Source organism: Hyperoodon ampullatus (assembly GCF_949752795.1).
Source record: "Hyperoodon ampullatus genome assembly, chromosome: 5".
Lineage (NCBI taxonomy): Eukaryota > Metazoa > Chordata > Mammalia > Artiodactyla > Ziphiidae > Hyperoodon > Hyperoodon ampullatus.
In genome coordinates this window covers 23,747,605-23,763,204 of record NC_136918.1, presented here as the reverse complement: position 1 = coordinate 23,763,204, position 15,600 = coordinate 23,747,605, and positions in this window count along the sequence as shown.

Sequence of the window (15,600 nt, the reverse complement as noted above, 5' to 3'; positions counted from 1 at the left end):
TACTGCCTCGACCACTCATCTGAGGTCGGCCTCTGCAGGGACTCGGCTCCAGAAAAGGGGGGATGGCCTGCCAAAGGCACCGGTGGTAACAGCGCCAAGGTTGCAACTGTGAGGTCTCTCCAGAGCCAGCTCCCATAACTTCAAAGATGAGTTGCTTCCCCAACTTGGGGAACCCCACGGGGCTGGCAGGGATCAAAGAGCTAGGCGGGAGGAAGTGTCTTTCTCAGGCTCTGTTCAGAGGCCCTGCTGTTCAGCCCGCAGACGCCACTACTTCAAGGCTCCCCCAGAGAAGGAGACATCCCTGGGCAGTCCTTGCGACACACCTGGCAGGCCACACATGGTCCTTTGGTCTGTCAAACGAAGCTGCCTGTCCCGGCCTTTCTAACCTCACTCTGTGCTCCACAGCTATGCCTGGAGTCAAGCAGCCAGAGGGTGTGTGGGGGCCCGAGGCTCACACCTGGGCCCTGGGCCCACTGTTGGGCAGAAGCAGGGCTGTCTTTGTCCCCAAACAGCGTCCCCATGGCCTGGGGCTGGCAGGATCCAGGGCTTTGCCCTCCGTCTGGCAGATGGGCAGAAAGTCTGGGCAGTCTGCGTGCCTGGCCCACAGCCTAAAAGGACACACAAATGTCTTTGTGGTGGATGCCAGGGCTGAGCCGTGCCACGGAGAGCCGTGCAATGCCTTTAGAAAAAAATGAGGCATCTTTCCTTTCAAAGGAAAGCCCGTGTTTCAGAACCTCTAGGGAGTAAGCAGCCGACAACATGAACTCATTACCCTCTGTCCCTCTGGGACAGGGGGTGAGGTTGCAAGTTTCCCAAGGAAAGCATGTGATTCCTTTCTTGGAGGCATGATTCATTCCAGAAAAGTCCACTTTGTTCTCCGAGGGATGGGGAATTAGAATCAGTATCTTGAACGTAGAAACCGGAGCAACGTCCCCTATCGTCACATAACAGAAAGCATCCGATTCGGTAGGACTCTTGGAGGGAGGACATTAAAATCTGCTTTAGCACGGGTTATTACCTGAAATCTATTGTGGCAGCCCTGACGGGAGCACCCAGTGGCACGTCTGGATTTGCAGGAAGGACCCAGGTCTGCATGGAGCAGTAGGTGGCCCTCCACTCAGAGGCCAGCCTGCCCCCCGCCGCCTGGGCACCACCCCACTTCAGGATAACCTTCAGCTGCAGGCAGCCAGGCCTTGCTCCTGGGAGAGACCACCTCCCCGGCCAGGTCCCAGCAGCCAGATCCTTTCCTCTCTCCCACACCCCCCAGCACTGTCCTTTCTGGCTCTTAGCAGCATCCCTGCCTCTCAAGCCTAGCACTGTCCTCCCAGCTTCCCTTTGCTTCTTGCCCTTTGGAAAAGCCCGCGGGCCCTTTTCACAGGATGCTCTCATCACGCATTGCAGGGAGATGCGCTAGGAGAAAGAAGACCAGCAAACACGGGAAAGATTTTTTTTTTAAACCATCATCAAATTACAGAACGGCTCTTGTGAGGATTAAGCCAGGTTATAGAGAAAAAGTATCCAATGCAAGTAAGTAAAAGAAGTGGTAGAATTGCAAGGTTCTGACATGGGCCATGCCAAGCTGAGCTGTCTCAGTACTAACGGCCACCTCTTTTTTTGTTTAAGGACGCACCGTACGGCATGCGGGATCTTAGTTCCCCAACCAGGGATCGAACCTGTGACCCCGGCAGTGGAAGTACAGAGTCTTAACCGCTGGACCGCCAGGGAAATCCCACTAATGGCCACCTCTTAATGTTCCCAGTCTAGAGGGCCAAATCAGAGCCGTCCACAAGAAATATAATGCAAACCACATATATAATAAAAAGTCTAGCAACCACATTTCAAAAAGTAAAAAGGAACAGGTAAAATCCATCTTAACAACATATTTTTAACCCAATATTATCATTTCAACATGTAATCAATATAAAAACTTCTTGGGATTGTTTACCATCTTTTTTTCATACGAAGCCTCTGAAACCTGGTATGTATGTTACACTGAGGGCATGTCCCAGTTCAGACCAACCACATGTGGATAGTGGCTGTCATACCGGACAGCTTTGGTCTAACGTGTTATTTTATTTCTCCTCTCTTCGAGTTGAGAACAATTACCACTCCCGTTATACAAACGAGGAAACTGAGGCTAAGAGCTGTTTAGTAACCTGTCAAAGTGATCAGCAATGAACAGTGGTTTGATCATTAAACAGGGTCCCGTTTGAATCGTGATTTTGCCACTTCTGATTTCCGTGACCTCTAGCAGGGCTGTTGCAAGTCTCCCAGCCTCCATTTCCCCATAACTGAAGTAAAAGAGAAGAAATAACACCAACTCTTAGTTTGCAGGGATTAGAGGTCATATATGTGACTGGCACATTTAAAAAAAGTTGAAGGAATGTTGTCTCTTCTGATGGTAAGGACCGGGCAGAATATCTCCACTCGGGGTAAGTGACTGACTGCTTCCCTAGGTCTGTGAGCCTAAATGGGCACCTCCCCTTTGTCGATCTGTCCTTTGCGACCTCGGCACCCTTGTGCAGACCCAGGCTGCCCCACCCACAGGTACCTGTCCCCGTGGCAGCTCCCATGCCTCCCCTGGGATGCAGGAATCCCCCCCCATCCCTGTCTTTTTCCCTGTGAGACTCGCTTTCCACTGGGTGACCGTTAAGCCCAGGAACCTCAGTATGTCTGGTCTAGTTGTGTACGACTGCATAAAAATGACCATAAAAATTAGTGGCTTAAAAGGACATTTATTTCGCTCACAAATCTGCAACTTGAGCATAAACTCAGCTACAAAATTTGAGAGGAGTTTTGTGTGCCTATTCAGTGCCAGGCACCCTGCACTTGTGGACATGGAAACGAGTCCTCCCCCAGGGGTGCCTGCCCACTGCCCCTCTGGCAGGCGTTCTACTCCTCAGCGAGGACACGCCTCAGAAATTCCAGGTCCCTTTGTGGGGTGGGGTTTTAATCCAGGTAGCAGCTGTGTCTGCACTTCTAGGGGCCTGCAAGCCCAGGGCAAGGCAGGGAGCACTGAAGTGTGGAGAGGGTTTGGGTGGGACCTCCGTTTCAGAAATGTACCAACAGCAAGTCGCACTAAGTAATTTCATTTGAATCCTGAAGCTGGAATTTCTTTTCCTCAGTGTTTTTTTTTTTTAGTTTTTGTTGAAATATAGTTGATTTACAATGCTGTGTTAGTTTCAGATGTACAGCAAAGTGATTCATTTATACATGTATATAAATATATATATTCTCTTTATAAATTCTCTTCCATTATAGGTTATTATAAGATATTGAGTAGAGGGCTTCCCTGGTGGCGCAGTGGTTAAGACTCCACCTGCCAATGCAGGGGACACGGGTTCGAGCCCTCGTCCGGGAAGAGCCCACATGCCACAGAGCAACAAAGCCCATGCTCCACAACTACTGAGCCTGTGCTCTAGAGCCCGCGAGCCACAACTACTGAGCCCGTGCACCACAACTACTGAAACCCACACGCTCTAGACCCTGTGCTCTGCAACAAGAGAAGCCACCGCCATGAGAAACCTGCGCACCGCAACAGAGAGTAAATCCCGCTCGCCGCAACTAGAGAAAGCCCGCGCGCAGCAACAAAGACCCAACACAGCCAAAAATAAATAAATAAACAAATTTATTTTTTACAAAAAAGATTTTAAGCAGGACTTAAGGTTTAAAAAAAAAAATCGAGTAGAGTTCCCTGTGCTGCACAGTGGGTCCTTGTTGTTTACCTATTTTATATATAGCAGTGTGCATATGTTAATCTCAAATTTCTAATTTTTCCCTCCCCTCCTCCTTCCCCTTTGGTAACCCTAAGTTTGTTTTCTATGTCTGTGAGTCTATTTCTGTTTTGTAAATAAGGTCATTTGTATTGCTGGAATTTTTTTTTAACTTAAGAAAACTTCGCTGCGGTGTTGAGAGAGGAAACCCTAAGAGTTCTTATTCCACATGAAGTCATACATAACAGGACAATTAGAGATCGTGATGAGTTCTGTGAAGGAATAAAGCGGGTGTTGAAAGAGAGTGACTGGGAAAGGGAAGGCTTCCCGGGAGAGGTGACATTTTTAAGAGACACTGAACCAGAGAATAATCCAGCAAAGTGGGGAGCTGTAAGACTCCCTCTTGGGTTGACGGAAAGTAAGCGCAAACTCCTGGAAGAGGAAAGGGAACTTAGCACGTCCAAGCAAGAGAAAGAAGCAGCAGAGTGAAAGGCAGCTGGAGCAGGTGGGAGGCGTTGGTCCGAGAACAGAGTGTTTGAAGTTGACCTTGGGTACCATGACTGGTGTTGCCAAGTCAAAGCTGCGACGGGGGATGAATGCCAGGGAAGGGGAACAAATTACTGACAGTCGGGGGTACTGAGAGACCCTGATGTGGGTATCGAAATGACCAAGAATGGGGACAGGAGTCAAATGGAGAGGAAGAGAGCGCGCTGAGAAAGTAAACCTTCAGTGAATCAAGTACAGCAGGAAGGCAGCTGGTTGATGGCTGCATGGGGTGATGCCAGGAGCAGAGGGAAGCTGTCAAGACCTTCCTAAGTCATTTAGGTCTTTGAGAGAGAAAGGAGGTGGGATGGTTCGGCCATAGCTCTGGGGAGTGAAATGGACATCTATTCCCCTCCCTGGCCTAATGGACATTTTTTTAACACCTCGAAAATGGTCTGGAATGACATGCACCCACCTAGAAGGGTGGGGCTCTCTGTGTGGCCCTAGACCAGGGAAGGGGGTGTGGGGATTGTCTCTTTTGACTCATATAGTTGTGTTTTGTTTGTTTTGAACAAGGAGTGTCTATGCACGGTGTGCATTTTTAAAACAATGAAAAAAAAGATAGGATTCATGGGGGGAAAAGCCAACATAAACACTACACCACCCCCATCACAACAATTAACAGCAGAATGTTCACAGGCAATCAATGGGTCTCAGGGTAGACGGTAGGCAGGACAGGTTCCCCAGATCCTGGAAAATCAGCCACTAGACTTCTCTGACGGAGGAGCGGGGCTCATCTCCGGGTCACTGTTTTCGTACCAGAAATGAGCAGTAAGGAACAAGAATGGGTCCAGAGGGGCCACTATAATCGACTGGGTAGTTCAAGATAGTCTCAAATTTTAAAAGGAGGTGTCCTTATCAATTTATCATCTTAAAGCTTATCTTGACAAGATTAACAAGAATTATCTTTTGATCATCTCCAAAGAGAGTCTGCAAAATGTTGGATGCTTCCGAGAGGGTCTATTAAAGTGCAGTATTTGGGGGTGTTTGCTTCTCTTCAGTTCCCTATCTGCCCTCCTTTCTGGGGAGATTCCTTTGTTGGTTCCCAGGAGAACATTCCAGAAGAACTGTCTCAGCGCCAGAATCTCTAAGGAGCCTCTGGGTGGAGTTTGTGGTTTCAGGCCGCTCAGGAGGAGCTTGCATCTCACACTGCCAGGGTGCTGGCTTTGCAAGGCCACTCTCACCCACAACCTGCCCCCAAATGTAAGGGATCCAGATCTTGGTGGGTGGGACCCAGGAATCTACACACTTTTAAGAAGATTCCCTCGGTGATTTCTTCTGCACCATAAAGTTTGAGAAGTATTGATGTAGGGGCTTGACTAAAGTTTTGAAGGGTAATTTCAGAGGCATGACATCAGTTCAGGAAATAAATACCCTCCCTCCTTCTTGGGCTTGTAGCTTGACAGATGCCATTCCTTAAATTCAACGATACACTTAATAAATATAAAGATGGAAAGGAAACTGTTAGGCCGGTGCATCGTTAATGAACTTAGACAATTTTGGGTAAGTAAGTTAAACTGAAATGCAGCCTATCTGTTACGTTGAGTTTTGAGTGAAGCTATGGATTTTCAAAAAAAAAAATGTTTTAATCAAGTTAAGAAAAGTCATCTCCCAAACCCCTGAGTGTTTTGAACCCTGGCATTTAAACTTTAGCCCTCACACCCTGTCCTACAGTCCCATGGCTAAACCTGCTAAACAATGCCAGATGGTCTCCTGCACAAAAACTCAGGATCTTTGGCCCTCCTTAAAATAAACCAGGAAACCCTTGCACATGGGGCAGAATCACATCCCCAGTTTCCCATCGCCTTGTTTGCGGAACAAATGAAAAGAAGCATTGCATGTTTTATTATACTTCAGAATCTATTTACAACTGCCTGCTATGTCTGAGTCTGGATTTTCCTTTGAAATAAAAAGCACTGTAATAAAGAATAATAGAAAGGAACACTGAACTGGAAGAATGGTGATGGAACTATAAAAAAATAAAATCATACCATTGTGCTTTAAGAGTGATTCAATATTCACGAAAACAAACAAACAAACAATTAAGATCCAGGCAAGGTTCTAGGCACTGGACCACAGCAGTAGAGGAAACTAAACATGCATCCTTGTTCTCATGGAACTTCTATTCTAGTTGAGAAGGAGATACATAAACAAATACATTAAATGTCATGTGATGAGAGATGCTATGAAGAAAAATAAAGCAGGGTTGGGGGTAGAGAGTGGGGCAGGGTTTTTTTTGGGGGGGAGAGGGAGGGAGAGGGAGGGAGGGTGTTATTATTTTTAGGTGGGCCAGGCAGGGCATTTGAGCAGAGCCCTGAGGGAAGTGAGGGAGTGAGGCAGGGCGGAACCTGGCGTGGGAACAGGGCAGATCCGTTCAGGCAGCTCAAGTACAGTGATCAAGGGGGAAAGAAGCAGGAGATGGAATCCGAAAGGTGGCTGGGGGCTTCCCTGGTGGCGCAGTGGTTGAGAGTCCACCTGCCGATGCAGGGGAAGCAGGTTCGTGCCCTGGTCCGGGAAAATCCCACATGCCGCGGAGCGGCTGGGCCCGTGAGCCATGGCTGCTGAGCCTGCGCGTCCGGAGCCTGTGCTCCGCAACGGGAGAGGCCACAACAGTGAGAGGCCCACGTACCGCAAAAAAAAAAAAAAAAAAAAAAGGTGGCTGGGAATGCCAGATCACACGGGACCATGTCGATTTAGATTCAGATTTTGCTCAGAGCCGGACAGCCACTGGAGGGTTTTGGGCAGAGCAGCGACCTGATCTGACTTGGGATTTGCAGATGCAGATGCAGAATGTTTGGGGGCTACAGTGGTGGCAGGAAGGCTAATGAAGGGGCCACTGCAGGAATCGGGGCACACGGTGATGACGGCTGTAGTGGGGTGGCTGTGAAGGCAGTGTATGTTGCACTCCTCACTTGCTTCCTCTTGGTTGTCAGCTGAAGTGCTGACTCAGAGCATTAAGATTTCCCTATAAAGGGGACATCCCTGGCGGTCCAGTGGTTAAGACTCCGAGCTTCCCGGGTCCCGGGTTTGATCCCTGGTTGGGGAACTAAGATCCCACATGCCGTGAGCACAGCCAAAAAATTTAAAAAACAAAACAAACAAAAGATTTCCCTATAAAGACACGGCACAGAGCAAGTCCAAGTTCACCGAACCCCTTCTCTATTCAGGTGTGCCGTCTACCCAGTTCTGCTTTTGCCACTAGCCCTTCCCGGAGCAAAGCCTCCAGGTTGTAAGGGTCACACTGCCCCATCCAGATTATTCCAGCCTTGCCAGGCATAACAGTGTCACTCCCAAAGACCATTCACTGAGAAGATTCTACAGATCTCTCTGCTCCCGACATTCCTGGAGCTTTTTAAGGTAAAGTCTCCTTGCTCCTGGGGATGACACCCTCAATGGGCAGATAATTTATGAATATTCAAATGGACAGAAAACTTAGCTTAGGAAGCTGGCTTACCTAGAATATTACCGACCATGGTAAACCATAGGAAAACGCTTTCTTAAAATCCCAACATCAACATATTTGCAATGGCTAATAAATGACACAGGTAGCCCTCCAGGGATGCTCTTTTGTGAGAACAGGCCTTCAAAGACTGCTGCAAGGAAGTAATCTCATGGTGGAACTTGAGGTGTAGGTGGGACCAAGGGAGAGTGGGAGGAGATGCCTCAGCTGTAGCCTTAGGTGGCTGCCCACCTTCTCCGCTTCCTTCCTTCGTTCATTCACCAACTCATTTACTGACCCATTCATTCATCCATCAAATTCACTGCATCCCTACTCTGTGCCAGCACAGTGCTGAGCGCTGGGGCACAGAGACTTGAAAACAAAAACGAAAAGCAGACAACTCCTACTTGGAAGGAATGTGCACAGCTGGAAGCCCAGCTTTCATTCCTCGTCCCACAGGCGGAGTCGCTGAGATGCCCAGAACAAACGTGGGTCCCCTGCAGGGCTCTGCAGTCTCCTGGGCCTGCCTGCAGAAGAGCTCACCACCCCTCGTGAGCTACTCGCTCGAAACACATGGGTTTATCTCTGAAACCCTCAAGCGCAGGGCAGTCCCGATCTTAATTCTTAAATCGAAGTAGAAGGAAATAAAACTCGATGGACAGATATGATACAGCAATCCCACTCTGGGGCTTATAGACAGACAAAACTCTAATTTGGAGAGATACAGGCACCCCAATGTTCAGAGCAGCACTAGTCACAGTAGCCAAGACATGGAAGCAACCTAAATGTCCATCGACAGAGGAATGGATAAAGATGTGGTACCTATATACAATGGAATATTACTCAGCCATAAAAAGAATGAAATGATGCCATTTGCAGCAACATGGATGGGCCTAAAGATGATCATACTAAGTGAAGTATGTCATAAAGAGAAAGACAAATATCATATGATAGCACTTATATGTGGAATCTAAAATATGATACAAATCAGCATATCTAGGAAACAAACAGACTCACAGACATAGAGAACAGACTCGTAGTTGAGGGTTGGGGGGAGGTAGGGGAGGGCTGGAGTGGGAGTTTGGGATTAGCAGATGTAAACTATTGTATACAGAATGGATAAACAACAAGGTCCTACTGTATGGCACAGGGAACTATATTCAATATCCTGTGATAAACCATAATGGAAAGGAATATGAAAAATAATATATATATGTATAACTGAGTCACTTTGTTATACAGAAGAAATTAACACAACATTGTAAATCAACTATACTTCAATAAAATTTACAAAAAAAAAAAAAGCAAAATACAAAAATAACTAGATGGGAAGAACTTTCTGACTCAGAGTCTGAGCCCAGGAAGGCAGCTTGTGTATTCACGAGCTTAAAGAATTTTTTCAATGCGAAGAGAAAAAAATTCAAGGTGCAAATGTATACATATGGAATGGTCCCTATTTGTAGAAATAATATATTTAATCACAAACACATATACAGAGAGAAAACACTGGGGGAAAAATGAAACTAAATGTTTCCACAGTTATCTCAGGATAGTGGATTTTTGGGAGAATTTTATGTTTTCTGTATCTTTTCTTTATTTTCCAAATCTCCTATACTGAGTGTGTATTACTTCTATTATCATTCCAAAGTAACTTTTTGAAAGTCACGTTTTAATTATTGCTGCCATTTACGTAGTGCCGTTTACAGAAACTTCAAAAAAGCTCCACAGAGACCTTTAGAAAGCGGCTGCTAAGTGCCCCTGAATTCTCCAATCTTGTGACCATCTTCATTGTACAGATGAGCAACTGAGCCTCCGAAAGGTAAGAAGCAGGACCTGTGAGGGTCAGAATAAGACCCTGGACCCAGGGCAGCAGGGGAAGTTGTAGGCAGATCGCCCAGGGGGAGAGGGTGGGTGAAAATGCAGATTGCAAACGCTGCAGGTCCAGGACCCCACAGGAGAAGCAGGGCCTGGGGTCAGAGGCCTGTGTTAGGATTCCGGCTCTAAGACTGATTAGTGGGAGACTCAGTCTAGATCCCTTGCTTCTCTGGGTCTCGGTTTCCTCATCTGTAGATCAGGAAGATTCATTTCTACCTCGTGGGGTGGTTATTAAGATAAAACAGGAAGATGATGTCCGCAGGGCATTTCGCACAGTGCATGGTCCCCGGGTTACACCATACTCACTCCTCAATACCCGCCAGCCTTACTGGAATCTATCAATGCCTCTCTTATTCCAAGTGCCCCAAGCACAGTCTCAACTCACCCACATGAAGATGTAAATATTGTCTAAGGGGCCTCTGTTTGCAAGAAGGCCTGGGAAAATACTAGGTCTTTCTTTGCTGGAGAAACTTACTTTGCACTTTTTAAAAAAAGGTAAGGGATCTTTGGTTGAAATGTTTGCTTCGGGGCTGAGAATTAAAAGGTATGTTCCTGAACCCACCAAAATCATTTACTGTGAAAATTCCAGTTTTAAAAATGAGTGCCAAGAACCTTGGAGGAAGAAAAGAAGACAGCGTTGTGGTTTGTTGGTTGGTTGGTTGGTTGGTTTCACAGATGCTTCAAGGGGTTTCCTCTTACACAGATGGAAGCAGGGGGTGGTGACAGGGAGCACAGCGGGGGACAGAAGAGGGCTACAGAAGACCCAAGGGAGAAGCATGGTTTATTCACAAGCTCCCCGGCTCACCGTGCTGTCCTTTCTCTAAGGTCTGCCTGTCGGCACAACAGGGCCTCCTGAGCAAAGGCTAATGGTCACGCGTGCTCAGGTAAATCCCAGCAAGGAGGAAAACAAGTTAGGATGGGCCGAGGACAAGTCTCCTGAGTTTTGTTTTCCCCCGTTTTGCCCTATAAGGATGGATGAGGAGGGGAATGTGGGGCGCTGCCTCTTTTAGTTCCTGGACCACCCACCTGGGCAGGTGCTGTGCCCAAGCCCAGCATTTCTCGTAGCAATTGCTGTCTCCAGGGTGATTGCATGGCTTGATTACACAATCAGGTTGCTGGCCATCCGTCTAGACAACCACGGTAGTGACGGCTGAGATGGAGACCAGGAAGAGCAAGGGGACTCCTAAGGTTTCTGGGGCTTCCAGGGGCCGTTTTCTGGGTTCCCTCCAGGTGTGAACTGGCTGCTGGCCTTCCTTGCTTCTCAGGCCCATGCACAGAGCCTGGCTTCATAGAAGCCCTTCTCTGGCTAGAGTTAGTTTTGTTCCAGTAAGTGGCATCAGGAAGCCCTGAATTCTCTCCCCAGCACCTTCCTTCTTGCAGATAGGTGCCCCCACTAGAAGCACAAAGGCTACAGAGAGCAGGGGGCCAGTAAATGCAAGATGATGACAGCATCAGAGCACTGCCCCACGTGACCTTATTTGATCCTTAGGACAACCTGGGAAGGATAACTTTTTTTCTATCATAAATGGTTTATTTGCTTTTTTATATTATTATGGAAATGTCGGAGACATAAAAAATAAATAAATCATTGTTAGTCAAAGGCAATAGCTGTCATTATTTTGGTATTTATGATTCCAGATTTTTTTTTTTTTTTTGGCCCCTTGTCTTGTGGGAGCTTAGTTCCCCGACCAGGGATCAAACCAGGGCCCTTGGTAGTGAAAGTACCGAGTCCCAACCACTGGACCTCCAGAGAATTCCCAATTCCAGATATTTTTAACGTTATAATGTAGGTTGGTTTTTTTTTGGGGGGGGTGTTTGCGGGAGGGAGGGATAACTTAATAGCATCGTCTTATAACAGAGAACAAGGATGAGATGTTGTGTCTGGACCCAATCACACAGAAAGTAAAGTGTGGAATAATATTGAGGCCTCCAAGTATGAAATGTCAATAAATCATATGATATCTAATACAGAAAAAAAATAAACATTCCCCAATTTCATATGAAGTTTGGTGAAGTTTATACTCCGGTCAGGCTGAGGCTGTTTTAGACCGACAGCTTACTATTTATGGACCTCTGTGTACTTTTCCATTTGTGACTGGTTTGATAGTTGTTTGTCCATTTGCTCATTCATTCATTCATTCATTTATTCATTGAACAAATAGTTACTGATTGGCAGCTGGGTGAAACGCGAGAGGATGGGAAAGGAAGATGCACTGCCTGCCAGAGCTTGGAGCGGGGGAGAGGAAAAGAGAGGGACGCCCAGCAGCTGCGGACACACGGGTAGTGCTGAGTCCTCAGGGAGGATGCCCACAGGGGCTCCGGAGGGCGGGGCGCAGGAGAGCCCTCGACAGTGCTGAGAATCCTCTTCCCAGGAAATGTGAATCTAAGTCCAGCTTCTAGAAGCTCCGTTTTGCAACTCAATTCCCTGCGTGGAGTTGTTCTAGGTTCAGCACAAGGCACTCTGCTGCATTAGGACTTTGCATGTTCCTAGGGGTTAAATTCGGTTGATGGAAGTGGTAGTCACTATTCTCATCCATGGGCGGCCGGGGAAGCTGGGCCCTGGAGTCAGCCCTGAGTTTGAATTCCGGCTCTGCCTCCCAGTAGCTGGGTGACTCTGTTTGAGTTACTGAATCTCCATAAGCCTCAGTGGTCTCATCTGTAAACTGGGGGTAATAAATGCAGCTGCCTTAAAGGGCTGTTGTAAAGGCTAAGTGAAATAATGTAGATAAAGTGCCTAGGACATAGTAAGCAATCAATACAGCCCAGCTGGTATTAATAACACTGTACAGCCCCCCAAAAGATCATTTTTAGTAGCTTTAGAGTGGAAATAGGCTATGTGAAATTTTCAAGAAACCATGTGTTTCTTTTTATAACCATCCGGGCATGATAAATGATATTTTTTCAACTTTGTGATACAGTTACCTTACCACAGCTTGCTGAGATCTTTGCTGGTGATCTTTGTGTCTCTCTCCCATATTAGATTGATGTATATATATTTTAAATCTATTTCATAGATCTTATTGGCTTTTATACATTATTGTAAATATTTCCAGGATTGGGATTATTACAGTTACCAAATTAAACATATTGTAATTCTGATATTTGAAGTAGAATGAAAAGGCCGGGGGAGAAAACCTCCTAGTGACTTCAGTGGCAAAAATCTTTTGAAGAATGCAAACAGTTTTCACAGCTATCTTTACTGTGTGTGGACATAAAATGTGATGGCTCTGGCTGAGGGTTCTGGGGGTTTAGATGCCATTTGCCAAGTATGATTTCACACCTTAGAGAGGACAGATGGTCATCTGAGAGATTTAACCCAGAGGACCCACTGATGCCCATGCCTTTTTAGATTGCCTTACGCACAGCCTTTAAAAAAGAAATCACGTGGTCATCATGTTTGGGTATGATTGACCAACTAATTCTCTTGATTCAAAAATCCTGGGGAAAAAAACCCCCAAAATATCTTTTACAGAAACAGCAGAACAGATCCTTCCAGAAACCACAGGGTCTGTTAATATTGTTTTAGGACCAAGTGAAGCCATTTGGAAATCAATATTTAAACATTTTTATGAAGTGAGCCATATGTCAAATGAAACAGGACAAAAGGAATAGAGCCACGAAGAAGAAAATACAGATTACCTGTTTATGGCATCACTTAATATGTCTTTTCTTCTAGGCAAAGTTTTTATTATTGTTGATGTGATTCCTTTTATTCTGTTGTCAGAACCACGAGCAGGCACAGGTAAGTAATAAATGATTCTGATTGTTATTTTATATCCATACTGTATGTCTTCCTCTGTAAATACCTGTTCATGTTGTGGCTATTCAAGTAGTAGGATAACATCAGTGAGGGTCTGAAAGAAAACAGAAAAACATCCTCTCCATTCGCTAATGCAACACCTGGTATTACTGTGTCAATACTTCGCTTTTATATGGTACTTACGTGATTTCCCATTTCCCACGTGGGCTCTGCAGTCAGGCTGGTTGAGTTTACATCTCACCTCCTCTTCTCACCAGCTCTTTGACCTCAGACAAATTGCTTCAACTTGTTGTGCCTCAGTTTCTCACCTGTACAACGGAGATGATAGGAATAGTACCTCCCAGGTTTCGAATCCAGGGATCCAACCAATCGCAGAACAGAAATATTTGGGGGAAAAAATTCCAGAAAATTACAAAAAGCAAAACTTGAATTTGCTGTGTCCTGGCAATTATCTACATAGCATTTACATTGCATTTACAACTACTTCCATAGTATTTACATGGTATTAGGTATTATAAGTAACCTAGAGATGATTTCAAGTATACGGGAGGATGAGTAGGTTGTATGCATATACTACACCATTTTACATATGGGACTTGAGCATCCTTGATTTTGGTATCTATAGGGATCCTGGAACCAATTCCTACCGACTGCATGGTTTTTGTCTCTAGCAAGAAAATTGAAGCTCAGAGAGGCTAAATGACCTTCACAGGTTCTGAATTCAGGGCCAGTGGTATTTTTTAAGTCACATGAGAGGACTTCCCTGGTGGCGCAGTGGTTAAGAATCCGCCTGCCAGTGCAGGGGACACGGGTTCGAGCCCTGGTCCGGGAAGATCCCACATGCCGTGGAGCAGCTAAGCCCGTGCGCCACAACTACTGAGCCTGCGTTTCTAGAGCCCACGACCCACAACTACTGAAGCCCATGTGCCTAGAGCCGAGCCCATGCTCCGCAACAAGAGAAGCCACCTCAATGAGAAGCCCGTGCACTGCAACGAAGAGTAGCCCCCGCTCACCACAACTAGAGAAAAGCCCACACACAGCAACAGACCCAACGCAGCCAAAAATAAATAAATACATTTATTAAAAAAAAAAAGACATGAGAAATGGTACATGTTTCTGCTGCTCAAGAGATGCCTTTTAAGGGAGAAGTCATTGCCTCTTGATGTGATGCAACAGGAAGTATACAGGGTCACCTACGACTGGACTGTCTTGCCCCAAATGTTTAACTGGAATGAATCACACCTTTCTACAAAACCTCAAATTTACAGGATACAGAAGGGATCAAGCGGTCCCGTAAACGGTACCACAAGAAAAAACAAGCAAATCCAGGACGTGGGAACATTGTGCAATACAAACTGGTTGTGTCTTTTCAACAAGCCAATGCTGCAATTAAAGAAAGGCAGGAGAGGTGGAACAGCTGAGGATGGTTCTGGGTTAAAAGAGACAAAACAAACCCAATGTGCATGGTGTTGAATAGGATTCTGATTTGAACCTAAAGGGTAACCAGAAACTTGCATGTGTACAGAATATTTAGACAATACTACAGAGTTATTGCTAGTTTTGTCAGGTGTGATAATGGTTATGTGGTTATTTTTTGAAGAAGCAGGTTGAAGAATTTAGGGGTAAATTGTCCTGATATCAGTTTACTTTAAAATGTTTTAGCAAATAAAAATACATAATAGGGGAATTCCCTGGAGGTCCAGTGTTTAGGACTCCACTCTTTCACTGCCAAGAGTCTGGGTTCAATCCATGGCCGGGGAACTAAGATCCCACGAGCAGTGCAGCACAGCCAAACAAACAAACAAAAAACAAATATGAAAAATATGATCAATTCTTGAATGTAGGTAGTGAGGTGAGTATACGGGGATACTTGTACTATTCTTTCTACTTTTATGAATGTTTGAAATATTCATGACAAAAAGGAAACAAACGAAATAGACAAAAGTGGAGCTTTTTAGAATGCAGAAGCTGTGTGTTAAAAGTTGTTGCAGAGATGGCCTAGCACAGCACACGTCCAGATGTCCACGCAGTGATGGTGACACACTGGACAGCTCTGCCTGCCACATCTTACACATCATGTATATTTCATATGGCAAGGACACAAAAGTCCCATTTAAAAAACAAAACTAAACGAAAACACCCTATGCTCCTAAGGAAAGCCTCTCTAGCCATTCCTATAAAGGGCCAAACCTAAACTGTCTGTGTAGTATTTAGATGTGCAATAAATAAACAGTGGGATGGTATCAATAATAATACGTGTGTTTTATGTA